This window comes from Dipodomys spectabilis, unplaced genomic scaffold (genome assembly GCF_019054845.1).
Source record: "Dipodomys spectabilis isolate Male_0828 unplaced genomic scaffold, ASM1905484v1 ptg000098l, whole genome shotgun sequence".
NCBI lineage: Eukaryota > Metazoa > Chordata > Mammalia > Rodentia > Heteromyidae > Dipodomys > Dipodomys spectabilis.
In genome coordinates this window covers 17,044,907-17,072,541 of record NW_024870775.1, presented here as the reverse complement: position 1 = coordinate 17,072,541, position 27,635 = coordinate 17,044,907, and positions in this window count along the sequence as shown.

The following is a 27,635-nucleotide window of genomic DNA, read 5'->3' as shown; positions in this document are numbered from 1 at the left end:
TTGCTCCTGGTTGTAGGGTTCCTTTTTCCCTGTTTCTTTGCATGGCTTGTAATTTTCTAATTATACTTCAGATATTGTTGCTGCTATGATGTTGAGAGCCTGGAGATATATATGTATATATATATATATATAGTGTGTGTGTGTGTGTGTGTGTGTGTGTGTGTGTGTGTGTGTGTGTGTGTGTGTAAATAGTGACATCTGGTTTTCTTTTTTTTTTGGGTCCGGTCATGGGGCCTGAACTCTGGGCCTGGGCAGCACTGTCCCTCAGCTTCTTCAGCTCAAGGCTAGTGCTCTACCACTTGAGCCACAGCGCCACTTCTGGCTTTTTTCTTTTTGGTTATGTGGTGCTGAGGAATCGAACCCAGGGCCTCCAGCATGCAAGGAAAGTGCTCTACCACTGAGCCACCTTCCCAGCCCATGACATCTGGTTTTCTGATGGGCAGTTAATTTACTGGCAGAAGACTTGATCTAGTTGAACTTGTTAGGTTTTTGCCACTGGGTCTGGTTTAGCCACTTTTCACGGAGAAGGCAGAGTTCTGATGTCTCTGAGCCCTGTGCCAACTGAAGATGGTTATTTACCTTGTGGCCACCAGCAGTGGTTTCTGCTATACCTTGAAGACCCTCACCCTATGCAGTTGCAGCTTGAGCATTGTGCTAGACTGCAAGGTGTTCTGTGGAGAATCCTAGTGCATCCCTCCCAGGATCTTGTTCTGCATTTTCTGTGTCAGCAGTCCTGAGTTCCCACCTATCTCCTCTGTGCCTGAAGTGCTCTGAGTATGGATCATCCTTGGGCAGTATTTGGAAAACATTCCTAGGCAGAGAGAATGAATGTGAAGATGGCCTTCATGTTTCTCTTTCTCAAGATCACAGCCTAGGACTTCCTTTCCTTTTCTTTCCTTTCCTTTCTCTTTCCTTCCTTCCTTCCTTCCTTCCTTCCTTCCTTCCTTCCTTCCTTCCTTCCTTCACTTCCTCCTTCCCTCCTCCTCTCTCCTTCCTCCCTCCCTTCCTCCCTTCCTTCCTTTCTCCCTTCTTCCCTTGCTCCCTCCTTCCCGTTTTCCCTCCCTCCCTCCCTCCCTTTCTGTCTTCCTTCCTTCTTCCCTTCCTCCTTCTCTCCTTCCTTCCTCCCTCTGTCCCTTCCTCCATCCTCTCTTCCTTTTTCAGTATTGGGTTTGAGCTCAGGACTTCACACCTAGCTTTAACACTTAAGCCACTCCCCCTGGTCTTTTTGCTTTAGCTATTTCTTCAGGCAGTGTCCCCTAGTTTCACTTGGGGGTGAGCCTCAGGCCTCCATCCTCCTCATTATGTCTCTCACAGGCTCATATCACTCCACCTGGCTTATTGATTGAGATGGGGAAGGGGTGTCTCACTAACTTTTTGCCTGGGATTGCCTTGAACTGCAAACCTTCTGATCTCTGCTTCCTGAGTAGTTGGAACTACAGGCAGAAGCTAACATGCTTGCTACAGCTCTGTTTTAGCTGATGTTCAGTGTCTGGAAGCAGTAGCATAGTATATTGTGTGTGTGTGTGTGTGTGTGTGTGTGTGTGTGTGTGTGTGTGTGTGCTGGTTCTGTAGCTAGAACTTGGCTTGTCTTATGGTTCAACTCTGGTATTTGAGACTTTTATCCTATGGGCATATTTTTTGTAAATTTATTTTTTTACTTAAAAATTTTTAATTGTCATTGTAAAGGTGATGGACAGAGGGGCTACAGTTATATAATTCAGGTAAAGTGTACATTTCTTTCTGAACAATGTCACCTCTTCTTTCCCAAGTTCTTTTTTATTTCTTTATTGAGATTAGGTGATTACATAAATTTCATAGTATTGTGGGATAGTAATACTTAGTTAAAGTCACAAACACATTTTAACCTTCACAAGGCAAATTGTCATTATCATGCTATATAAAACTTACACACTTTGACAATACAACTAATTTTTCTAAATTGGGTGATATGTACATTTCTTTCCTTTTTGCTTAGTGTCAGCTGTTCCCTCCTTCTCCCTCCCTTTGCTACCCTTCAGTTGCTTAGTTCACTTTCGTCAATGTCCAGTGCAGCTATACTATATGTGGGGTCAAGAACATAGAGTTATCTGAAAACGATGCGACAAATTAAGAAGAGGTCCTTTGTTTCTGGAGTCCTGTTTACTTTGCCATATCTCATTGCATTTTGAATTTAACATCTGCATATCAGGGAGACCATGTGCTGTTTATCTGTCTGATCTTTGCTTATTTCATTCACCATGATGTGTTCTAGCTCCATCCATTTCCCTGTGAATGCCATTATTTTGACCTTTCTAATTGCTGCATAATATTCCATTGTATATAGGTACCACAATTATTGGATCTGTTCATCTGTAGTGAGGCATCTGGGTTGTTTCTATATATTGGCTATTGTGAACAGTGCTGCAATGAACATAGAGGTGCATATTCCTTATATCCTGGTTTCTGTTACTCAGGGTAGATGCCTAAGAGTGGTATGGCTGGTAGTAAGAAAGGTCTATGTTTATTTTCTGAGGAACCTCTAGACTGCTTTCCAGAGTGGTTGTATTAGTTTATGTTCCCACCAGTGTAGTACAGTTCCTCTTTTTCCACATCCATGCCAGCATTTGTTGTTGTCTGAATTTAGGATATAGGCCATTCTGAATGGGGTAAGGTGGTATCTCAGGTTACTTTCTTTACATTTCCTTTATGGACAGGGATGTGTTCCTAATGTGTTTCTTTGCCATTTTTATCTCTTCTGCGAAGTCTCTCTTTAGCTCCCTTGCCCATTTAATGATTGGTTTGTTAGATTTGGGAGGGGTTAGTTTCTTGAATTCCCTGTATATAATGGATATTAGACCTTTGTCTGACATATTGCTGGTAAATATTTTTTCCCAATTGGTTGGCTGTCTTTCTAGTCTGGTAGCTATGTCTCTATGGGCTTATTTTTTATCTTACTTTTAGTCCCAGTATTGCAGTGTTAGTGTCACTGTGCAACTTATAGCTTCTGCTTACTTATGCACAGTGTGGCGGGTTCTGATTCTCCTTGTGGGAAAGTAGAGATTTGGAATAAGCTAACCCTTAGTTAGTGTGCGAGCTCAGACGTGCCCTGATTTTGTGACCTTGGGTGAGCTATTGAATCTCCTTGATCTCCAGTTCTTATAGGCAGAACACGGGGCATAACCCCTTTCCTCATTAGGCATCTGGGGATTCTATTTTCCAGCTCTTCTAAAGCACCTGTTGCAGTCTAGGCTGCTGTGTGGCTGCCTCATAAATGTTTCCTTCCTTTCGTCCTCCTGCCTGGTGGCTCTATGCAGTCACTGCAGGGGATATCCAAGCAGCCAGGAAGCCAGCGGTACAAGCCATAACCCCACTTCTGTCCCAAACTCATTTTCTTACTACAGGCTGAGGATTTGGGCCCCTTGAGGCTAAAGTGGGACCTTATCTGTACATATACTTGTTCTGTCTTTCCTGGTCTCTCCCCATTGATTCTCCTCGGTAGTCTCCAGGATGACCCTGCTTATGCCTGGACTCTGTTGTAGCCACACCCACACTGGGCTGCTCCAATCCAAGACTCAAGATTTTCTATTAATCAGTCACATCCCATCTCTATCACCATCTCCCTCCACTTGCCTCTGTTCTCACTCTTCCAGATCCAAACATACTTTGTTTCCTCACTTCTCAGCCTTGAAGAGTAAGTTTCACCAAGTAGAAGGCCTTCCCTCTGATGTCCATCTGATTTGTTCCTATTCCTTCTTCAAAACTTCACTCTTGATAACCCATGCTCCATCCTGCTCTGCAGATTAGACCAGGAAAATACCTTATTCTGCCTTTCCCCCCCACCCCGCCCTTGGTCTTTCCACCTCAGAATCATCACAGAAATCTTGCTCAAAGGGAATTGTGATTATTATAAAGTTTTCTTTGTTCTGTGAGACCTATGAGAACAAGGCCCAGTGTCTTATCCATTTCCAAATGTCAGCTGGGAACTCTGGGCTGGTGAGGAAGGACGGCTGATCAAACATAGCAGATGGATGGGTGAGGATGGATGGATGGATGGGTGGGTATGTGCAGGAGAAACAAGTGACTAGATGGACGGATAAGTGGGTAGATGGATATGTGGATAGATGAGTGGTTGGATAGAGAGATGGGTGGATATGTGAATGGATGGGTATGTGGATGAATATGTAGATAGATGCATGGACAGGTAGGTGGATGGATGATGGATGGATGGATGGATGGATGGATGGATGGGGGCGTGGATAGTGGGTAGAGGGGTGGGAGTGGGTGGATGGTGGATGAGTGGACATGTTCATGAGGCAGTTTGTGAATGGTAGCCCTTTTCCTATCTCTTCCATTGAATATTAACTCTTTGAAGACAGATCCATACTTCCTCCCCTTGTGATTGTGCATCTAGAGCCCTTGTCAGGGAACTAGTCTATTCTACTCACATATCTTTGCCACCTGAAAGCTCTTTGAGTGCCTGAATCTCATCTATCATATTCCTCTTTGTACTCCTGAGAGTCTGATGTCGAGCCTCTAGGGGCTTCCTAGAACAAAACTTCAACTCACTATGTCTACAACCCCAGTGACCTCCCCACCCCTACCAGAGCCTTCACTCCCCTGTCCAGACTTACAGTCTGACCTCCGCTTCATCCCTTGCATGTGCTAGCCCTGCTAGGCAGATATTCAGTAAAGCCATTCATTTTATATTGCAAACGGTCTGGCAAGGAAAGAACCAGGTTTCCACCAACACCCCTACCCCATCTCCAGGCATAGCCTTCCTTCCCTTTGGGACAAAGCCCAGAATCAGTGATGGAGGTGTCCAGAATCAGGAAAGAATAAGGACCAATAGGAACCAAGTGGTGCTTCATGCCATGCTAAGGCAGTGAAAAGATTAGGCATTTGTTTGTGTACCTGCATGCACGTGCCAGTCTTGGGGCTTGGGCACTGTCCATTGGCTTTTTTTGTTCAAAGCTGGTGCTCTACCACTTAAGAAGTAGGAGTAATCTCTCTTCATTGAGGATAAGAGTCTCACAAACTTTTCCTGCTTTGGGCTGGCTTCAAACCACCACTCTCCTCAGATCTTAGCCTCCAGAGTCACTACGATTACAGATGTGAGCCACCAGCAAGGTGGGGAGGGGCTCATTTGCTAAGCTTTTATTCAGCAGCTGCTATTTATACAAACACCCACTGTTAAGATTGAAGCGATGGATGAATCAGACCATTCTTTTTTTTTTTTTTTGTCGGTCGTGGGGCTTGAACTCTGGGCCTGGGCGCTGTCCCTCAGCTCTTCAGCTCAAGGCGAGCGCTCTACCACTTGAGCTACAGCGCCACTTCCGGTTTTCTGGTGGTTTATTGGAGATAGGAGTCTCACGGTCTCTCCTGCCCGGGCTGGCTTTGAACCGCGATCCTCAGATCTCAGCCTCCTGAGTAGCTAGGATTACAGGCGTGAGCCACCAGCGCCCGGCTGAATCAGACCATTCTTGTGGGGGAGTTAAACAAGCTGATGAGCCCAGAGATAGACTGCTATATCACAATGAGGTCAGAGCTAGAAAGAAAATGAGAGGTGGAAGAGACTGACAATGGCTGGAGCCTTCCAGCAGAAGAGCCAGCCATACAAGGTGGGCCAAGGGTATTATGGAGGAAACAGCAAGTGCAAAGATTCTGAGGCAGCAACAAGGGACCAATAGAGGTATGGGTATGGGAAGAGAAGAAAGATGAACAGCAAGAGGTCTGAAGAGGTCCAGAGCCTCTTTGGTCTGAGGTGCTCAGCTTTCAAAACACATGCCATAAAGCCAGGTAATCCTAGCTACTCAGGAGGCTGAGAGCTGAGAATCATGGATCAAAGGCAGCCTGGGCAGAAAAAGTCCGTGAGACTTGTATCTCCAATTAAGCACCCAAAAAAGCTGAAAGTAGAGGTATGGCTCAAGTGGTAGAATACTACCCACGTCCTGAGTACTGATACAAAAAAAGTATTCATAAAATATGTGCCAGACTCAAAAGACTGGGCATTTCTCATCAAGAGCCAGATTTCTGGCATCACCTCAAACCCAGTGTTGCTGGCATCACTCATCTGTAGACTGGAGACAAGGGTTCCTTCCTGCCTTACCGGGGTGAGATCTGTTCACCACCTCCTGCTGGACTCTATGGGAATATTCTGGCCCCTGTCACCACGCCCACACCTAGTGAATGTGGGGCTTAGTCCTCCCAGCTCCCACAGGAGGAGGCCCCTTGCTCCCTTGCTTCCTGTCCCCTGGGCCTGGATTTCTGCTCATCCCTGAAAGAGCTTCTGAGTTCCATAAGCCACCTCCCTCTCCCCGCCATCCCCCCCATTGGTACAGCACAGCACCCTCTGGATTCTTGACTGAGGTGCAGAATTCACACTCAATCCTTTACCAGAGGAATCCCAGCTCTGCTGGAGCAGGGGTGGGTGATCCCCAGCGGGAGGGGGGCCTATCCTACCCTGCAGCTCCCTCCCACCTTGAAGGCCGACTGGACCCAGTCCACCAGCACCCCTCACCTACATCCTGAGCTGCCTCCACTTTGGTGTGATTTACAGACAGAAATTGAGGCTCCTGGGCCCCCCAGATGGACCTACTCTGTTCCCTCTGTGGCCTCATACCCAGGCCACTGAGCTGGCATCCTCCTGGCTCTGTCATCTTTGTCTGAGACATGAGGGTCCCAGCATCTCCTGCATAGACCCCTTCCATCTGCAGAGCCCTCACGCCCATGGCTTTCATTAGGGACTCGGATCCACCACCCTGTACAGCACCAATGACTCTGGCAGGCCTCACCCCCAGCAGCCAGGACTGCTTATGAGCAAGCCATTAAAACCAAGCAGGAATTTATAAACTTGCGCTTAATGTTAAGTACATAAGAAAAGCTCTGTAATTTCCCGCTGGGCAATAGGGATGTTGTTTGATTCCTACAGACCATAATTTTTGAGGAGAGAAGTATTTGTTCCCCTCCCCCCCTCACACAGATGATGGGAACTTGGTAGTTATGGTTCGGACTGGCTGTTGATGTTGAGAAGCAACGTCCCAAGCCCAGAATCCCACCTACCTCAGCTAAATGGTATCTTTATGAAATTAGCAGACGCGGCTGCACTGAGGGGAGGCCAAAAAAAAAAGCTTTCAAATTTTAAGTATAATTGGAAAACTGACCTTTGGAAAATATTTTCCCACCCAAGTCCCGAGCTGAGGAAGAATGAGCGCTTTATGCTGAGGTGAGCAGCAGCCTGATGAATTAGTTGGCTCCAAGCTGGAGGTAGAAACAAGTCCTGATTGGCTGCTGGCTCCCTCAGGGGGTCCTCAGGTTACAGGAAGAGCTGAAGATGCTGCGCTGACCCTGGGCTGGGGCATTGAGCAGCAACAGGGACACACTGGGGCCCTCTCCTGGACATAGGCTGCATCTCCTAAAGTGGGCACACTAGTGGGCTCCTATGAGCCCACAGTCCAGAGGGGAAGGCTGAGAAGTGAAGGTGTACAGAGCAGTCCAGCTGGCTATCCACCAGCATGGCTAGAGGGCAGGTGAGTGTGTGTTTTCTGGGAGTCAAGACCACTTGAATCAAGACTAAGCAAAGGACAGGTGGTCAACCAGGGGATCTAGCTATAAGAACATCACGCACCAAGGTCCTGAGGCAAGGGCAGTGTGGAGGAAGGCTGGCAGCCTAGTTGGAGCCTGAGACAGAGACAGAGATCACTGGGAATGTAGGCAGGAAGCCAAGCATCCAGGAGCAAGAAGGGCAGAATCAGCCCCGTGCTGTGAAGAGACTCCTTTAGTTATATGGGGAAGGGTATTGGGGAAGGGTAGAAGCAGAGGTGTGGGAGGAGCCAAGGTAGTACCCCAAGAGGTGACAAAGGGTGTGTGGGGGGGAACAAGGACAGACACAGGCTCTAGAATCCTGGACAGAACATGCCTGGGGTACTGCTCATAGTTATGGAGACTGATGAAGGCCTATGAGGCTCCTGGAACATTCCAGAATGCAATGAGCCTGGGTTGTGTGTGTGTGGTTTGGGGGACAGGAGTGGTAAGACACAGTCCATTCCATGTAGCAACCTGGCAAAGGTCTAGTCAAGCTTTGAATGCTTGGTTGCACCCTTCTGAACCTGGAGACCAGGAAGGATAACCATGGAGGGAGAAGCCACAGAGGGTCCATTTGGGGGTCTCTGCTGTCCTTCTTGTTCAACACCTGCAGTAGCTGCCCACAACTGGCCACTCAAACCTTCAATTATCCAAGTCAGCTATTTTCCAGCAGAACAAAAACTTACTAGCCACCTCCCCATACCCAGAGTGGCCTCTGTCCCTTCTGGCTGTGACTCAGGCCCCTGGACTCCAGGAACTGTTGTCAGCCCTGTATATTCTTTTCATGATGTAAGTACCATCCTCACCTTGCTTATGGATGGAGAACTGAGGCACATTGGGTCGGCTCAGATGCACAAGGCCCCGAACCTAAGAGGAAAGCAGCCCATAAATAGATTTCTTAGGTCCTCTTCCTTAGAAGAAAGTGGAGAGTTGCCAAGCACTGATGGTATACTTGCAATCCTAGCTACTCAGGGCTGAGATCTGAGGATCAAGGTTCAAAGCCAGCCCAGGCAGAAAAAGAGTCCATGAGACTTTTTCCACCAATTAACCACCAAAAAGCCACAAAGGAGCTGTGCCTCAAGTGTTCTGAGTTCAAACCCAGCACTGGTACTTGCACGCACGCGCACACACACACACACACACAGAGAAAGAAAAGAGAGAGTTTACTAATTACCAGTCACTAATTACTGCTCAGGCTATTTCCATAATTGCCTCAAGAAAAGATTTGATGGGCCAAAGTGTTGAGCAGAAACAGCTTCAGGGAGAAAAGCCAACCTGTGCTCAGGGAGCAAAAATAATCAGAGGAAGGAACTAAAGCATACACAGCCACCACAGGGGCGCTGTAAAGTCTGGCTCCACCCTTCCCCTCTTCATCTCACAGAATGGGAAACTGAGGCTGGGCCAGGCCAGGTGACCATGCTCCCTTGCACTCCACAGGGGGACATTGGTAGTTGGGGATTCCATCAGGGCACATTACAGGGGGTTTGTTCTAGAAACCCCTCCCAGGACAACCCGTGGTTCCTTGAAGCTAATTGCTTTAGTTTGAGGTAATATTCGTCACAGAAACACCAGCAGTAACCTTTGGTCTTGGCAAATTCTCCCCTCAATCACATAACGTAAACAGCGATAAACGAGGGCTTTTTAAGGCTTTCTTCATAATGCGTTACACATGCATTTGTTACCGAATCTGCGGGCGCTCCAAGCCCTGAAACCTGAGCTCAGTGGGGAGGTGAGGCGGGCTGGGCCCCTGCGGTGGGGTCAGGGTCCCCAGGAGACACCCAGGCTGCCCCTCCCCCTTCTGCCTCCCCTTTCTTCCCACCTCTTTCTTTTTTCCTTTCCCTTTGTCTCTCCCTCATCTCCCTCTCCCTCTTTTCTTTCTCTTTCGCACCAGCCTCAGTTTCTCTGTGTCTTTGATTTTTTTTCCTCTCCTTGTCTAATTCTGTCCCACGCTTTCTCTATCTCTTCACCTTTCTTCTTCTCTGCTCTGACACTGTGTGTGTGTGTGTGTGTGTGTGTGTGTGTGTGTGTGTGTGTGTGTGTGTGTCTTTCTGTTTCTGTCTGTGCCTGTGTCATTCTATCTCTGTGTTTCTGACTCTATCCTTCATTCTCTGTTTCTCTTAGACCTTCTCTCTCTGTCTCCCTCCCTTCTCATGCATAGCAAACAAAGGCCCAGCCCCTATCTCCATCCTCTTCATCTCAGCCCTGGGCATCTGATGGCCTTGGATTGGCCCTTCCCAGTCTAGTGAGGGGACTGCCAATGGGAAAGGTGCAAAAATCTGGTGGAGGGGGTGGGCACAAGAAGAAACACCATCTCACCATCTTCTGGTGAAGATGGGAGAAGTCTGGGCAGACTACATGGTGGTGGTGTCATTGGAGCAGTTTTCAGAAAGAACAATAGGGGCCAGGTCTTATGTGAGCAACCTCTAGGAATGGGAGTTTCAAGCTAGGATCTGGTGGTTAGGAGAGGTGGATGGGAGGGTAACTATGGAGTGTTGAGGACATGCTGTGCCTCTGAAAACAGGGGTTGAGATCTGGTTCAGACTTGTGGATTTGCGACAGCCTTGCTTTTAGCTGGAGATGAGCATGGTGGGGATGGCTAGAGAGAAAGGCAGCTAAGTCAAGAGTCAGAGAGCAAGAGTCACCAGGGCCCTGGAAGGCAAGTCTCAGCCTTACCTGGCTACACTGGAGGGACATCAGGCTCTAGGGACAGCTTCCCCCGCCCAGAATCTGGGTATTCATGGAGTTAGCCTGGGCAGCTGGGAAGATTGAAGCATTCTTGCACACAGCAAATTCCTGGCCCAGGGAAGGGCAGCTTGTGTATACAGGAAAAGTTTGAAATTAAATTTTGGCCTGGAAATGGAAACCCATAGGACTGGAATCATAAAGCATGTGATCTGATGGATAGGGCCTGCTCTAGAGCCACTGTCCTGCCTGTGGCCAGTGGCCTGCAACCTTGCACCTGTGTCCCAGGCCCAGACAAGGCTAGCTTGATTTGCCCCCTACAGAGGCAGGGGCAGGTGCTGGGATCCACGTGTTACCATCTTGTCTGTGACCTCAAGGCACACTATGGAGTAAGTACTGTGACCCACTGGGCCAAGGAGGCCATTGAAGGACAGAGGGTGGGGATGGCAGGTCCCTGAGTATTCTTCCCATTCTTCCCATCCTAGATACCCCTACAGAGGAATGGAGGAGAAGCTGTGCTGTGCCAAAGTCCCTCTTCTCCCCCAGAAACCACCTGGACCAGCTAGTAATGCCTCCCCCATTTCAGCCTTGGGGGCTACCTTCCCTAAGTGCCATCACTCTCCTGTCCCCATCCCCCATAACATTCCATCCATCTGTCCTGTCCATCTGTCCATCAAGCCCTCAGCCCACTCTTGATGGTAGAAGCTTCTGGCTTCCTAGTGCCCCTCACCTCCATGGCCTCTTGGGGGGGGGGGGAAGGGAAGCCTTGGTTTAGACCGCTGAGATACTACCTCCCTTGCTGTTCCCAGCTCTGTCCCAGTGTCACCTTTTGGGGGCATGGGAGCTTTTGCGTGCAAGACCCTACATTGCTTCTTTGCATGAAGGTACTTTGTCTTCTCAGTCTCTCCATGTCCTCCCTCTCGATGAGACTTCCGAGGCCAGGTCTTGCCTGTCCTTCCCTGGGGGACACTTTCTCTGGGCTGAGGACCACTTTGTTCCCAACTACATTCTCATTCCTTCAGACCCTTGCTGAGGAGGACATTGTAAGGCTGGGTGGAGGCGGCAGGAAAGCCAGACACTGGAGGAGGGTCCTCACTCTGGAGAGCAGTGGGGTCAAGGCAGCAGACTTCAGATTCCATCCAGAGGCATAGAGCCCTGGGTGGTATGGGAGATGGGGTGCAGGCCCTTCCCATAGGTATCTTTAGCCCCATGGCTGAGCACTCATGGGAGCCCTTTCCCACCTTGTTGAGCTTTCTAGTTCAGAGTTAGACCCTCTTAGAGACCCTCCTGGGCCCTAGCCCTAGCTGAGGTCCTACTGATCCCCTGTGACCCAACCCAGACAGCTTCAGAAAAAGGGCAGATATCAAGTAAATGGAACATTGAGGCAATTTAATGTAAAAGGCCATTCAGCACTCACAGCAGTGAGCCAGAGGCAAGCTGGAGGTGACTTCCTGAGGATCCAGCCCCAGAACTGGTCCCCTGTGGGGCATCGGCAGACCTTGGGGTACCTCTCCAAAACTACTTGATTTCCCGAGCCTGGCGTGCCCTGTGAAGATGGTTCTGTAGTCACTTGCTCCTTCTAAGGCCCTTCCCTGGAGCATCTCCCACCTGATCTCTGATCTCTGACCTCTCTCCTCCAATGCTGTGGTTCTGTCCCTGGCCTGGTGCCTGGCATTCAATATACATCTCTCTGACCCCTCAAGCTGCTTGCAACTGTAATAACCCATCCACTGGCAGTGTCCAGAAACTGTGCTCAGAGATTGTCCTCAAAATTCTGACCACTTATTGATGAGCCATGTGTCCCCAGACCCAAGCACACAAGACAGCTCAGGATCCACCTCAGGCATTTGTGAATGGACATCTGAAGAACACCCCCTCCCCCCACACACACCCTAAATGGAGCCACAGGGGTTAGAGCAGCAGTGAATAGATAGCTCAGGTCCTACCAAACCCTGGCATGGAGTCTCTGGCTATGAGATCCTGAGCATTTGTCCCTATGGGGCTTGGTTGACTTATGTTTAAGACAGTAATAAATCACCCAGACCTATGGAGAAGGATCTGGGGTTTGACAGTTCCCTATGAGTGAGCCACATATGCATTCATGTTGGTATTTTCACATGTATGTTTGTATTGCACATGTATATAGTGTGCAAGCATGTGTGTATGCCTTGTGTATGTGCGTTACCTGCCTATGCATGAATGTATACCTTGTATAAATGTATCTGTGCATGTATGTAATGTGTGTATCTAGATTGTATGTGAATTATTATATGTATATTTACATGTATATATGTGCTTTATCTGTGTGTATATGGTAGTGTGTTTATGCATTATATGTATGCATGTCTACCCATACTTACACTATAGTAGTATTGCACATACTTACATTACTATGTATGAATGAATGTGTGTACATGTACTATGTATATTGTATTGCATTATGTTTTATGGACAGTGGACATGTATATATATGTAGGTGTTATATGTGCATTTATGTGTATATTATGTTTTTAACTTGTGTGTATATATTTGTGTGTTTAAGTATGTGTATGCATATGTCGATATATGTCTATCAATACTTACACAGGAAAATTATTGTGTATGTTTGCATGATTGTGAAGGAATTAATGTATATACATGAACTGTGAATTGTGTCTATGTATATGCATTATGTTTTATTAATCGTGAAAATGTGGACACGTATGTGTGTTATGTATATATTAGTTATAGAGTGGAGTATGTATGTGTGCATATGTATGTTTGGGTAGATGTGTGAATGTGAGTGTGTGTGCGCTATGTGCATACCTACATGTGTTTTGTGTTCACAGTTGCCTGTAATTTGTGTGTTTATAATGCATATGTGTGTGTGTCACATGCTTGGTGATGCCAGTGCTATGAGTTCCCATTTCCAGGCCCAAATTTACTCCCAGATATTGCCTCAGAGGCCTGGCTGCCAACTGCACAAAACCAACCGCACTGCATTCTGTGCTGGCGAGAACACGCAGGGCCTCCTGGCGATCTCTCACTTCACACAGAAGGGACGACGAGGAAGTTGTGAGGGCAGCTTCCTGGGACCAGAAGTTCAGGAGCAGCTAGGAGAAGGGACGGTGACATTCAGAAAGCAAAATGACAGAAATAGAGGCAAGGATCAACTCTGAAAACAAAGGAGAAGAAAAAGAAAAAGTACCAGAAAAATCCAAGTTAAAAACTCACAGACACGAAACAATATGTGTTCATGGAATGAATTCCAGACAAAAGGAAACCCCAAACACATCAGAATGGGATCTGGTAGGGAGGAGGAGTCAGAAACCAGGAAATGAGGCAAAAATAGAAATCAGAGGGTGGCCGGTGGGGTGGAGGGATGATTTCCCAACTGAGGGTACCGGTTCATTCAGCAGATGAAAATAACTAGCACAATTGTGCACGAAAGGCACTGGTGGCTCATGCATGTCATCCTAGCTACTCAGGAGGCTGAGATCTGAGGACGGCAATTCAAAGCCAGCCCGGGCAAGAAAGTCCCAGTGACTCTTATCTCCAATTAGCCACCAAAAAGCCAGAAGTGGAGCTGCGGCTCAAGTGATAGAATACTAACCTTGAATACAAACGCTCAGGGACAGCATTCAAGCCATGAGTTCAAAGCCCAGGACTGGCACTAAAAAAAAAAAGAAAGAAAGAAAAAGAAAAAAGGCACAGTTCCTGTAAAGCACTCTGAAAGTGGAGTATGAAGATATCACAATGACCAGGAATTTTGCAGGACTTCGAGAAGTTTCCACTGAACCATGTCGGGGTGTGCTACTGACCTATGCAACAGGGATGCTTATTTCAATCTGGAGCCCAGGGTTCTGAGAATCTTTTAACTCCTAAATAATGCTGAGCTCATAGGGTGAAAATGTAGGCACAAATATAAGGAAAAGTCCCCAAGTCTTCACCATACCCAGGGTTCTTTGTGGACCTCTGTGTGGCCTATAAGAATATACTACAGGAACACTCTAGAGAGCCCAGGACAGGAGGAGGAGCAAGGCTGTTTTCTGCCCAGTAAGGCCCTCCTCCATCCCTACCCTAAGAGGAGCCCAAGCTTTGGCATCTGCCAGTGGTTACCAGGGTATTAGAAGCCCTGTCCAGTGGTGTGACTGAGACAGAGGGTGCTATGCTAATTGTGAGTCTGGAAGCAGGGACTCTCTTCAAGTTCTGCCCCCCAGATCCTGCTTGTCCCCTCCCCACAATGTTAAGGTTGGAAGAAAGAAATGGCCCAAGGGACACTGTGTGGGTCTCATAGCCACGGAAGGCTCTGTGGCTGGTCAGCTAATTCCAGAGGAGGAGAGGAGGACTGATACTTATTTCATTTAAGCCACCTCACATATCAACATACAATATCACATGCATGCACACATCACATAAACATACAATGCATGCACACACACCACATTCCACCACACACTTAGAACAACATACAATATCACATGCATAACATCCTGTACCATAGACATTAGATCTTCACACATACAACACATGCATACATGCATGTAACACATCACATACAGCAACACACCTTATCCCATCATAATACACAACATGCACCACACACATACATACTACACTCCTCTACACATACACAGTTCTGGGATTGTAGGCAGCCTGGCTAGCCCCCAACTCTTCCAGTCATCAGGAGTTACCCTGAGAGCTAGGCCTGGGAGTGGGGGCTCCAGTTTGTGGAGACTCACTCGGCTGCTCCTTGATAAACCCAGGTGCCTCTGATCATTTGCTCTGCTAGCTTTAGAAGCCAGCTTGCCCATGCCCTTCTCTCACAGGTGTGAATGCTGCGACTGAGATGGGCCTTTTCTGCTCTGGTTTCTGGACCCTCCTGGCCTCTGGTGGGAGGGGCTTCCACACCTGTCCACACTGTCACAGGATAGTTCATTTGCTATATGGTGTTGTTATTTTGGTGGGGTTATACTTCATTTTGTTTTGAGACAGGGTCTCCTTATGTGGTCCAGTCTGACCTAGACCTCTCCATCCTCCCTCCTCAGCTTTCTAAAAAGATTTCTGGGTATCAAAAGTGTGCCCCACATACTGGCTTTTGGGCTATTTTTACTTTAATACTCCCTAAAGAGTTCTATTCTTCCAAGGAACTTCCCTCCACCTTTGGCCCCCAGCTCATTGGGATGACCTGGGGACTCCAGAACTGTCAGTTCTCCCCCTTTCCAACATGGACACAGGCCATGGGCCTCTCTGCCGCCTTCCAGTTTCTCTGGGATAAGATCTTGTCCAGTGAGTGGCTTCTGTACCCCGCACTCAGCCTCATACCAGGAACCAAAGGGGTAGATACTCTCTGGTGTATAAGCAAGGAAGCACAGGCTGTCCCAGTGGCCTTCATTTATTGACCTTCTATGTTCTAGAATGTAGCAGGTCTGTTCCTGCTTCAGTTCTGGCTTCCTGTGCCATCTGTTCCCATGCTCACTCCCCACACCAGCCTCCAAGGCTCATTTGCAGGGTAGGGTCAGAGCGGCACAAGTGTAAGATGGGTAGATCTGGTGGCTATGGGCTAGGAAGTGTATCAATCCATGCCATGTGTGGGATGGCTCTGGAGGGCAGTAATCTACCTGCAGCCCGCCCTGCAGGAGGTGCCATAGGCATTGCCTGACTGTATGACTTGCATGGCCTTTCTTGCTCTTTCCTGAACAAGCAAATTCTAGTGGCTCAGGCCTGTCATCCTAACAACTCAGGAGGCTGAGATCTAAGGATGGTAGCTCAAAGCCAGCCAGGAAATACAAATACAAAAGACTCTTATTTTCAATTAGCCAGCAAAAGGCCAGAACTGGCTGTTTGGCTCTAGGAGCAGAACAGAGCCTCAACAGAAAAAAATGAGAGGGTGAGGCCCTGAGTTCAAGCCTCGTATAAGAACAACATAACACACACACACACACACACACACACACACACACACACACATGCCTCTACTTCTTTCAGGGCTAATAAATAAGGCTTGAAGACTAAGTCACTCATAGAAGGCCTGCCCTGCTAGGAAAGAGAGTTGTCATCAAAAGACATGTAGACCCTGGTTGCTGTACCCTATCACAAACCTGGAGAATTGTATGGGTGGTACTTCAGGATTCTATTCTAAGTACAGAATAAAAGACTGGCGAATTTTGAGTTTCATCATACAAGGAAACCTGTCTGCGGCTCAGAATTAACCCTCCTATTGTGTACTAGATGTTTGCAACCTTCAACATTAATATTTTCAATCTCCAACTCTCAATGTGATGCTATAATCCCAAGATCCCCGATAGATGCTTGAAACCAATTATATAGTACTAAACCCTATAGGCACTTTTTTTTCAATCAAGCAACCAACCAACATAGATAGCTACTAAGTTACTAATAACTGGTGGTGTATACAGCTTGGTATGCTAGATAGAGGGATGGTTGGTATCCCAGGTAGGATAAAGAGGGATGACACAAGATTATGTCCCACCACCCAGAATGGTGTGTAATTTAAATAATTAGTTATTGCTGGAAATGTTCATTTACTCTTTTAAGAACTTAATTAATCATGGCTATTTGACATTGGAAATTAAACCATAGATAGAAGGAAACTATATTTGGAGGAAGAGCATTTTGAAAGTAATTTGGTTTAGATGAGATCATTAGGGTGGAGGCCTTGTGTTGAAATTAATGTCTCTGAAAGAAGGAGGAAATCAGAGCCTCTTTTTCTCCTCACACATGCACCAAGGAAAGATCATGTGAGGACAAGCGAGAAAAGGAAGTTCAGCAAATGCCAAGTAGAATAGACTTTTTAAAAATCCATATTACAATCAAAGGCAAAGAAAAAATCTTGAAAGCAACAGGAAAAGGTGATTCTTACAAAAAAGTGATCTTCAATAAGATTAACGGTTGATTTCTCATCAGAAAAACCGCTCACTACGAGGCAACGGGATACGTGTTAAATGTGCTGAAGAACAAAACTTTCAGCCAATGAGTCCATATCAAACCAATCTGTCCTTCAAGAGCGAGAAGGAAAGCGGAGTGGGGGGAGGTCAAGGAGAAGGAGAGGCAAACAAACGGAGAGATGAAGGTGAATACAGTCACAATGTCCACTGTATATATGGGAAAATGGAACCAGGTAACTTGAGAGGAGATGGGTGGAGTTGGGAGAGATTAGGGAGAGTGATGGAAGGGGTAACATTGGTCAAGATGCATTGTACTCAAAATCTGACATGTTGACTTGAAACTCCTTTGTACATCAGTTAAAGGTAAGAAAGAAAGAGAAAAATTAAGACATTCTGAGATGAACAAAAGCTAAGAGAACAATTACCTCTAGATCTCCAACTCCCTACTCAAAAGGAAGAGACTAGATGGATGGCCCTGCAAAACTCAAAATAGATTTTAAAAACAAAAAAGATTTTGAAACAAAAATTGATTTTAACAAAATAAATTTTAACATTTGACTGTATTTTATCTAGAAGAGACTCAATTTAGAACCCAAGTCATAAACAGATTAAAAGTAAAAGAATGGAAAAACACACAGCTGGTAGCCAAAACTCAGTGGTAGTGGCAGCTGGCACCAGTGGCTCACGCCTGAAATTTCACCTACTCAAGAGGCTGAGATCTGAGGATCACATTTTGAAGTCAGCCCAGGCAGAAAAATCTGTGAGACTCTTATCTCCAATTAACCATCTAAAAATGGAGCTATGTCTCAAGTGGTAGAGTGCCAGCCTTGAGCAAAAAAGCCAAGGGATAGTACCTAGGCCCTGAGTTCAAACCCCAGGAATAGTGCAAACAAAACAAAGCAATAAAGGGAGCTGGTGGCTCACACCTAGTATTCTAGCTATTTGCAAGACCAAGATTGAGAGTATTATCAGTTGAGACCAGTCAGTGCAGAAATCCTAATGAGACTTCTTCTTAACCGTTAGCTGGATGTAGTGGCATGCACCTGTCATCACAGTTACATGGAAGGCTGATTGGATAAATTCCAGGCTAGCATGGGCAAAAAAGTCCATGAGACTTCTCAGCAGAAGAAACTGGCATATTAGTATGCACCTGTCATCTTAGTGTGGCAGGAAGTTTAAAGTAGGTAGATTATAACCCAGGTATATGCACAGGTAGGAAAGGAGGCGAGATTTTATCTCAAAAATGACCAGTTAGAAAAAAGGCTGGAGGCCTGGCTCAATGAGAGAAGGCCTCAAATTACTGTACTGTCATAAAAGAAGAAGAAGAAGACAGTTCATGACACTCCATCTCCAAGTAACCAGTCTCATGGTGGGAGGGACACAGGCTCTGAATTAGTTGGTTGGAAATTGAAAGGAGCACTCTCAAGTGAGTCGTTTACTATCTCTAGGAATTGGTTTGGGTAATGGGATTAGGGGGAAGGAGTTCCCTCCAAGGTCAGCAAGGCCTAGGGCAAGGCCTAAGTGTCAAAACATCAAATATAGAAAGATTAGCACATCAGGACAGATCTCAGTGTCAAAGCTGATGCTGGATTATAATACACTGGCTCTCTTCCTGTCTTCTTTATCGGGCTTATCTGTCTCTGGGTCTTGGTAGAACAGAACTGATATGGAGCCTTTCTGAATGCTGCAGACCTGCCTGAGGGTCACTGTGGCTCACAGATGCCAGATTTGGAGTGGTCTTGTATTAGCTTCATGTCACTATGACAAAATACCTGAGATAATTAATTTACCAAGTGAAAAGGTCATGAGGGTATAGCCCACATGAATGGGATTAGTGCTCTAACAAGATGAGACACTGAAAGCTTGCTTCTCCTCAGTTCTTGGCCATGTGCAAACATATGAAAGGTTTGCTGTCTATGAACTAGGCAGTGCAGATCCAGTATCTGCCAGCGTCTTGACTTTGGATTTCCACTCTCAAGAACACTGAGATATAAAATCTGTTGGTCAAGCTACCCAGTCTGTGCTGGAGTTATAGCAGCCAGAGTTAAGACAGATGTTTAAAGAATTTGAACCTTTCTCTGGTCTGTTTTTGTAAATAAAACTTTAATGGAACACAGCCATGCCATTTCTGTACATAGCTTGTATGGGTGCTTTGACCCTCTAAGACAGTTGACGGGACAGGGGTGTGGTTCTGCAGCACAAACTTTTCCTATCATGCATAAGGTGCTGGGTTTAGTCCCCAGCAGAGAGGAAGAGAAGGAGGAGGAGGAGGAGGAGGAGGAGGGACAAGAAAAAGAAGAAGAAGAGCAGAAGGGAGGGGAAGGCAGCAGAAGAGCGGAGGAAGAGATAGAGGTGGAAGAAGAAGAAGAGAAGAAGAGGAAAAGGAGGAAGAAGAGGAGGAGGAAGAGGAGGAAAAAGAGAAAAGAATAACCAGAGTTGAGGGATTGAAACAAAGCCTGTAAGACCTGTAGTCTCTGGCTCTTTACAACTCCAAACTCCAAACCAGCACAAAAAGAGGAGAATCTGACGGCACAGAGCTGCTTTGAGAAGCGGCTTAGAGTAGCCAAGAAGGCCCATGACCCAGCCTCAGTCACTGGTTTGGTTAATAGTGTCAGCTTTTTCTTTCCTGGCTGCATCATTCTGGGTGGGCCACCTCCCCCACTTAGCCAGAGCCTCACATGTGCAAAATGGCCAGAATTACAGCCTCCTAGGAAGCCCTGGGGTGGGGGTGTGCTTCAAGGAGGCAAAGAGAAAATCAGTAGGCCATCTTGTCCAAGCCAGGCTCAGCTGAGAACTCAGCAAAGAGAGCCTGTCCTCCTAGGAGCCCCATCCAGGTCTCAAGAACAGTTGTTGGGCTGACAGATGGGGTCCCCTCCCACCTTCCTTCTGCTCTGCTGGGAAGACAAATTCCTGCAGCCTCACATCTGCGGACAGATCTGCTTCCCTATCTGTGTTCTGCTAATAAAGAGAAAACACACTTGGTGAGGTTACACAAACAGCCAGGCCGTGATTGACACAGCCCAGCCTGTGGCGAGCACTCAAGCTGGCGCTCAGAGCTCCTGAGAAAATACCCTGTGTGTCCACACCGGTGCCTGTTTGCTTTCTATTAGCCTCATATTGTGCCCTTTAGTTACACCATGGCCACATCCCTCAGGGCTGGGGGAGGGACCTGCTCACAGGCTGCTGGCTGAAGAGGTCCTGGTTGCTGCTTTGGGCATCCCTGGCTGGTTTCAAAGTCCCCTGGCTTGTTTCACCTGTCCAGGGCTGCTGAGGGCAGTTCTGCTGCGGGGATCCCTCATCCAGGGTTCTGAGCCCCATTATCTCTTGTTACAATATCCGCACACCTGGGCGAACCTACCAGCAAAGCTGATTTGGGCTGGACCTGGCATTCAACACTGCTGAGAAGGCTCAGCCTGGCACCAGGACCTACCTGCCACCCAGGGACCAAAGAAGTAGCAGGGGGCAGGACACAACTTGCTGGGCAGGGGGTCCACAGTATCTACTCAGTTTCTAAATTGGGGGTGTCCCCCCATAGGCTGGAAGAGCACCCTTGAGGGGGCAGGATAGATGTTTCCCAAAAGCCAGCAGAAGGACTCAGGCTCAGCCTGGTTCAGGCCATCCCCATTCTCTCCCTTTCTGGAACCCTACTCTCTCCCTTCCTGTCCCATAGCTTCCCTGGCTACCTCTGTTGGCTCATCACTTCAATGTGACATTCTGTCACAAGATTCAGGTCATGGGGTCTGGAGTCTAAAAAGTTGTTTATCCCCTAGAAGAAAGAATTAATGGGCAGAACACAGAAGAAACTTAAACAGGAGCAAGTTTATTCATGCAAAGCAGAGTACACTCCCCAGATTTAGGGGAGGGGGGAGCAGGGGGTGGGGGTGGGCAACCTCCAGAAGGAGCAGGTACATTGCAGTTTCAGGACTTCAAGGGTTTTTGTTTTGTTTTGCTTTGCCAGTCCTGGGTCTTGAACTCAGGGCTTGGGCACTGTCCCCGAGCTTCTTTTGCTCAAGGCTAGTGCTCTACCACTTGAGCCACAGTACTACCTGTGGCTTTTTTTGTTTATGTGGTACTGAGGAATTGAACCCAGGGCTTTATGCATACAAGGTAAGCACTCTACTGCTAAGCCACATCCCCAGCCCTTCAAGGTTTTTTAATTTTTTTGTTTTGTTTTAGTGCTGGTCACTGGGGCTTGGAACTCAGAGTTTTATGCTCTTGCTTAGCTTTTGCATTCAATACTGGTACTCTTCCTCTTGGGTCACAAGGTCTACTTGTAGCATTTTGCTGGTTAATTGAAGGTGAGTCTTATGGACTTTACTGTCCAAGCTGGCTTCAAACTGGGCTCCTCAGATTTCAAACTCCTGAGTAGCTAGGATGAAAGACACGAGTCACCGTCACCCAGCAAGACCTCCAGCTTTTATTGAGGTGTACAGTCCTGGAAACTGTGCTCTGTATTATTAACTTGAGACTGGACTGTGCCTCATGAACTCCTCCTACACGTAGGTGTTGTTCTTGATCTTGGATGGCTAACCTTTTCCATAGGCTATAGGGACGGCAAGACAACAAGACCCTCTCCATGTCACAAGTCTTTCCATTTCATATCAGCAGGCCAGAATGTGATTCCTTATTGACATCCAGCCATCTTTCATTCCCAGCCATCAGGTTTCCCAACTCCCTCTTGATACCACGGTCATCTTTTTTGGGGGGGAGTCCGGTCATGGGGCCTGAACTCTGGGCCTGGGCTCTGTCCCTCAGCTCTTTTAGCTCAAGGCTAGCGCTCTACCACTTGAGCCACAGTGCCACTTCCGGCTTTTTTCTCTTTGCTTATGTAGTGCTGGGGAATCGAACCCAGGGCCTCATGCATGCAAGGCAAGCACTCTATCACTGAGCCACCTCCCCAGCCCCACCATGGTCATTTTTATATCACATCAATACCTACTAGGTGACTGTGATTGGGGCTATAATGGTCATTTCCTGGACATTTCTTTTCAGAGGAGAGCTTGGAAAGTAGAGACAGGGTTCAAGGATGGTAAAAGAATGTGTGAGAAAGAAGGAAAGTACCAGAGTCCCTCAAGTCCTGCCTTCCAGATGGGTGGTCTGGGTCATCCAGGCTAGGTGCAGAAGCCTTCTGTATTCACTTCCAAGTGCAGATAGAGACATTGAGGTTCAGCACGGGGAGACCGGTGCTCTGAGTCCATGAGGGTGATCTAGAGTTCCCAGTCAGGGCTATCTGACCCTAACCCTCCTGTGTCCTCTTCTTCTAAGTAACAGTAATTTTCTCAGCTCTACAACTTGCCCTCTGGAATCTGCCCACGGTGTGCCTTCTGTGGGCTCTCTATCCATCTGCTCCAGCTATTTCTTGGCATAGACCAAGTATAGAAAACTCACTCAATGAGTGTGCTGAGACAAGCCATAGCTACTTTGGGCCTCAGTTTCCTCATCTGTCCATGGGGAGGAGCTGATCACCCACCTGGTTGAGACCCTCAGAAGTGTGTGTGGGGGTTGTGCCCATAGAGATTCCAGACCCCAGGGTCTTGAGCTGCCTGCCTCCCCCATAGGGCTTCCTTCTTCTCCCTCCTCAGGAGGGGAAATTACCCATTAATGAGAGAGAATTACAAACGCAGTGTCTGGCCATTCGCCCAAGGACCTTGGGCGAGTAGGGAGGGAGCCATCGTGCTGGGAGAATTGGAAACAAATGCAGAAGGGTGTGTGTGTGTGTGTGTGTGTGTGTGTGTGTGTGTATGAGAGACAGAGAGAGAGAGAGAGAGAAAGAGAGAGAGAGAGAGAGGAGTAATAGCCCTCCCCGTTTCTTTCCCCACCATTGTCCCAAATTTGGACTTTTACGGAAACGAATTTCATGCCTGGGCTTCCCGTGAACTCTCTTAATTCAATTGTGGGGCCATTATCGGCACCGAGTGTAATGAGCTGTTTCCGCAGCCTCAGGGAGGCTAAGGGTGGGTGCAATTCCCCTCTGCAGGTGGGGGCTTGGCAGGAGTGGGGAGTGTTGGGGGGCTGGGATCATGATCTCTGTCCTGGCTGGGTTAGAGCTTTTGAGAACCAGGTGGCCAGGGCAGGCTGGAGGGTGAGGCTTCTTGGGGGGTGAAGGTGTCCCCTGGCCACTGGGAACAGGGGTGAAGAAACCACAGGTGAGTCAGAGCTGGGCCCAATCCTAGGAGGGTGTGCTGGGGAACTTGGCAAGAGGCAGTGCCAAAGCCTTGGCTGCGGAGGAGTCAAGGGCCAATATGCCAAGGATCCCTCTACCAGGAAGCACCTGGCCCCTGCTCTTTCTTCCCCACCCCGCCCTCCCCAGCATGCCTGCTTATTTTCATCCCAGTCCCTCCCTCACTTCCTCCAGGAAGCCTTCCTGGACTCTGTTCAGCATTCTCACTTCTGCCCTCATGGCACCTGCCACTGTGAGTCGCCCTGACCTCCACCACCTGTAAGGGATCTGAGAAGACAAAATCAGCCCCGGCACAAGACAGAATCCTGGTGGCAGCTGCCAGCAGGAGGAAGGAGGCCAGTAGCGGGCTCCAGTGTGGAGTCTGTGGCTCCTCCTAGCAGAGGAGGGAGTCCATCAGCTTCTGGCCTTCCCCAGTGCAGGACTATCTCAGAATCAGGGCCCTCCTGGTGAGAGCCGTGATGGGCTTTGCATCTGTAGAATGGACCAGACTCACGCCATGGGAACTGGCAGGAAAGGGCCCCACACTCCAGCTCCAGGTGTTTAAAGCACTGCAGCAATATCTGTGTCTAAGGCAGGAAAGGTAGGCTGGGAACTTCCCTGCCACACACAAGGCACTTGTCTCTTGGGAACTGGAGTGCAACTGCTCCCAGAGAGTAACTGCTTGCAGGGGGATGGGGAAGGCAGGGCTTTATGTTCCCTTGTGTTCAGAGTTTCATGCAGAGCTGAGATCCCAGACTGCAGGTATAACACCCAGGCCTCAAGGTGAGCTGGGCCAAGCTTCAGGCAATGGGCAGCCCTGGCCCATGAGGCTGCTACAGAAGGATGAGCTGACCCTGTGTCCCCGGGTCCCCTGGTCTGGCAGCTTATGCACAGCCAGCCCCATGCTGCCCATTCCCATCATCCAGCAGGGCTCAGGACTCATTTGGCCAGTGACTGATTGGCAAAAATCAGTGGCATCCATGAGCTAGATGGCACCTAGAGGATAGTTTTCCCTCTGTGCTGCTACCCAAGGGGACACCTGGTATTATGTGAGGCTGCTGTCAGCCCAGGGGCTATGTGAGGGGCAAGATCCCCCACCCCTACTCCCACCCATAGGCCAAGTGTCATTAAGAAGCCTTAACGGTGTCAGGATTAAAAGTCAAGTAGTTTGTTTCTGCAGCATACTCTGGTACCAAAATCAGAGTAGTGACAGAAGCCACAAGAATATGTGGATGGTGGGGTGGTTGTACATCCAGTGGGATGAATTAGGTCTCCATGGTGAGAGCCAGAACATAGCCTGGGGACTATGTGGCTTTGGGAGAAGAAGGGGACAAGCAGGCATCAGTGGTGTATGTGGGTGGCTGTGGGCTGGGCTGTCATGATTGCAGGATGAAAAGGACAGGAAAAAAGCCTTGTACGGAATTCCTGGTCTAGAGTTAAAAATGAAGGGAACAGCCCCCAAGCAGCTGGAGAGCCTTGGAGGGATAATTGGAAGGGGAAAAGAGAGGGACAGGGACAGGGAGGAGAGAAAGGGAGAAGGAGAAGGAGGAGGAGGAGGAGAGGAATGGAAAGGAACAGAGAGAGAAAGGGGAAGGGAAGGGAAAGCAAAGGGGAAGAAGGAGAGGAGAGAAAAGGAGAGGAGAGAAGAGAGATACAGTGTGAATGAGTATGTATTAGTGTCCTGGAGCTGCTGTAACAAAATACCACAGACTTTTTCATATTGAATCAGGACCAATCCCAATGACCTCATTTAAACTATTACCTCTTCAATGACTCTGTTTCCAACTGAGGTCACATTCTGAGGTTGGGGGAGGTGGGTATCTTCAACCTAAAATTCTGATGAAACCCAGTTCCCACATATCATACTGAGGGGGGAGAGAGAAGTGAGGAGAAGGAAAAAGATGAGGAGGGATGTCTAAGGTTGAAAGTAGAGAGCAAAGGCAGATATCTGTCCTGCATACCTTGGACCTTAGACAAGCTGGTGTTCCTGTCCTTTCTGCAGGTTAATAGCCACATAGAATCCAGAGAAAGCAGAGCCCTCAAGGCCCACTTAATCAAAGGCTAGTAAGGCCATGTAGGGGGAGGCCTGTGGGGGACAGACCTCAATGGGGGCCTGAGCCAGTAATCAGAACAAACAATAGACCAAGGATCCATGGCCAGATGATGGGAACAAGGCCCCCCAAGGCTTGTTCCTTCACTGGACCTTGGTAGTGAGGAGGTATGGGAGGTAGCTGACAGTCTCAGTGGGGAAGAATTGGGTTGTACCCCTTTCCCTAGGCGAGCATGTGTAGGGGTCCTGTTTACAGGAGGCTTGCTTGCTGTCAGAGTTAAGAACACAAACTCTCTTTATATGGGAAAGATGGACAACCTCACCTTCACTCACTACAGACTTCTTAGGAATTGTGGCTGTACATTTCTATGATTCTAGAATCCTGACGACAAAGAGTTTACGTCCCGTGACCTTAGTTTTGTAGGGTGTGTCTATGTGGGGGTGTCAGTGCAGGAATGAAAGTGTCTGAGGCAGAGCTAGCTTGGGAGGAAGCTGAGGGTCAGCTGTGACCCAGGACTCCTGAGGAAGCGGCCATTGTGAGGACTGGCTTGCCTCCTTTCTTGGGAGTCTTCCAACCAGCTCTCAAGGGAAGGCGTCCAAGGCAGGCAGAACTTCAAATACTTTGGGGTTATTTCATTTTATTTTACATAAGTGGAGACAAAAATTGGTTTCTCGTGTGGTCTGATGCTTTCCAAACTGGAGTGGGAGCTCTAGTCCCCTATCTCTTACACAAGGATGGGCTAGCAGTCACCACACACACAGGAACAGTCCCTTTCCACACATACACATGCAAAACCCTTCTAGGCTGCTAACTGGCTGTGGAATCTGAGAAGGTCACTCGGTCTCTCTGATTTTCATTCTCTGGGGACATATAATAGATCCTTCCATGGGCTTCTATACACGAACCTGTTTGGGAGCCGTGAGAGTTCTGAGAACTCTGACTAGGACTGAACCTATCTCTCCTCATCCTCAAAGAAGCCCCTCCTCCATAAGCTGGGTCCACCCTGGGCAGGGGACATGTTGGTCTAGGCAGAGATCCTAGGTATACCTTTCACCTCCTGAATCTCCTTCCTCCTTTAGGCACGAACTCCTTTCCACTTCCAATCCTATCAATCCTGTAATTGTGTCTCCGTTTACCACATACACTCCCCAGAAGCCCGGGGAGAAGAGGGTGGGAAGAGGGTCTCCAGGTGAGGACAGCTTCTTTGGACTGATTTCTTCGGTCCCTTCTCCTCTTCCATTCCATCTTCCACTCCACACCACTTCCCTGTCCAGCTTTAGTCCTTCACAGGCCCCAGAACCTTCAGGAAAAAAACATCCAGGACCTCTGAGGGCCCACCCTGTTTCCTCACACACCACTTGCCCCTCAGAAAGCTGACAATCTTCCTTCTTTTCCCTCCTGCCTGCCTCAGCATCCCTGCCAAGCCTCCTGACCTCCATCCTCCAACCTCCAGAATCACCTATGCTGATTCTCCTGCACTTCCCCTCAGAGCTATAGTGACAACTGTATCAGCTAGCTCTTGCTGTATAACAAGTTACCCTAACACTGAATGGCTAAAAGCCACAAATCTACCTTTTACTCATGAGTCTACTGGACTACCTGTTCTTTGCTGGTCTTGATGGTTCCATTAATGCATCTGTGGCTGCTAGGCATGGATGGGTGTCTCTGCTCAGGATCTCACAAGGCTGAATTAAGATATTAACCAGCCGGGCACTGGTGGCTCATGCCTGTAATCCTAGCTACTCAGAAGGCTGATCTGAGGATCGCGGTTCAAAGCCAGCCCAGACAGGGAAGTCCATGAACTCTTAGCTCCAATAAACCACCAGAAAACTGGGAGTGGTGCTGGCTCAAGTGGTAGAGTGCTAGCCTTGAGCTGAAGAGCTGAGAGACAGAGCCTAGACCTAGAGTTCAAGCCTCATAACCAATAAAAAAAAGGATGCCAACCAGGCTAAGCCCTCATCTGGAAACGGGGGGGGGGGGGGGAGGTGAGGGGGGGGGAGTGGCGAGAGAGAGAGAAATCACTTCTAAACTCATCCTTGTTGCTCATACAAACCACATTCTTGAAGTTGTAGGCTAGAATAGATTAGGATATATGGTAGGGTAGGGTAGGGTAAGATATAGGATAGTATATAGGATGTAAGATAGAATAGGGTATGAAGCTAGGAGTGGTAATTCACACCTGTAATCCTAGCTACTCAAGAAGCTAAGATCTGAGGATCACAGTTCAAAGCTAGTGCCATCAGGAAAGTCCATAAGATCTTTAGCTCCCACAAACTGGGAGCTGTGCCCCAAGTG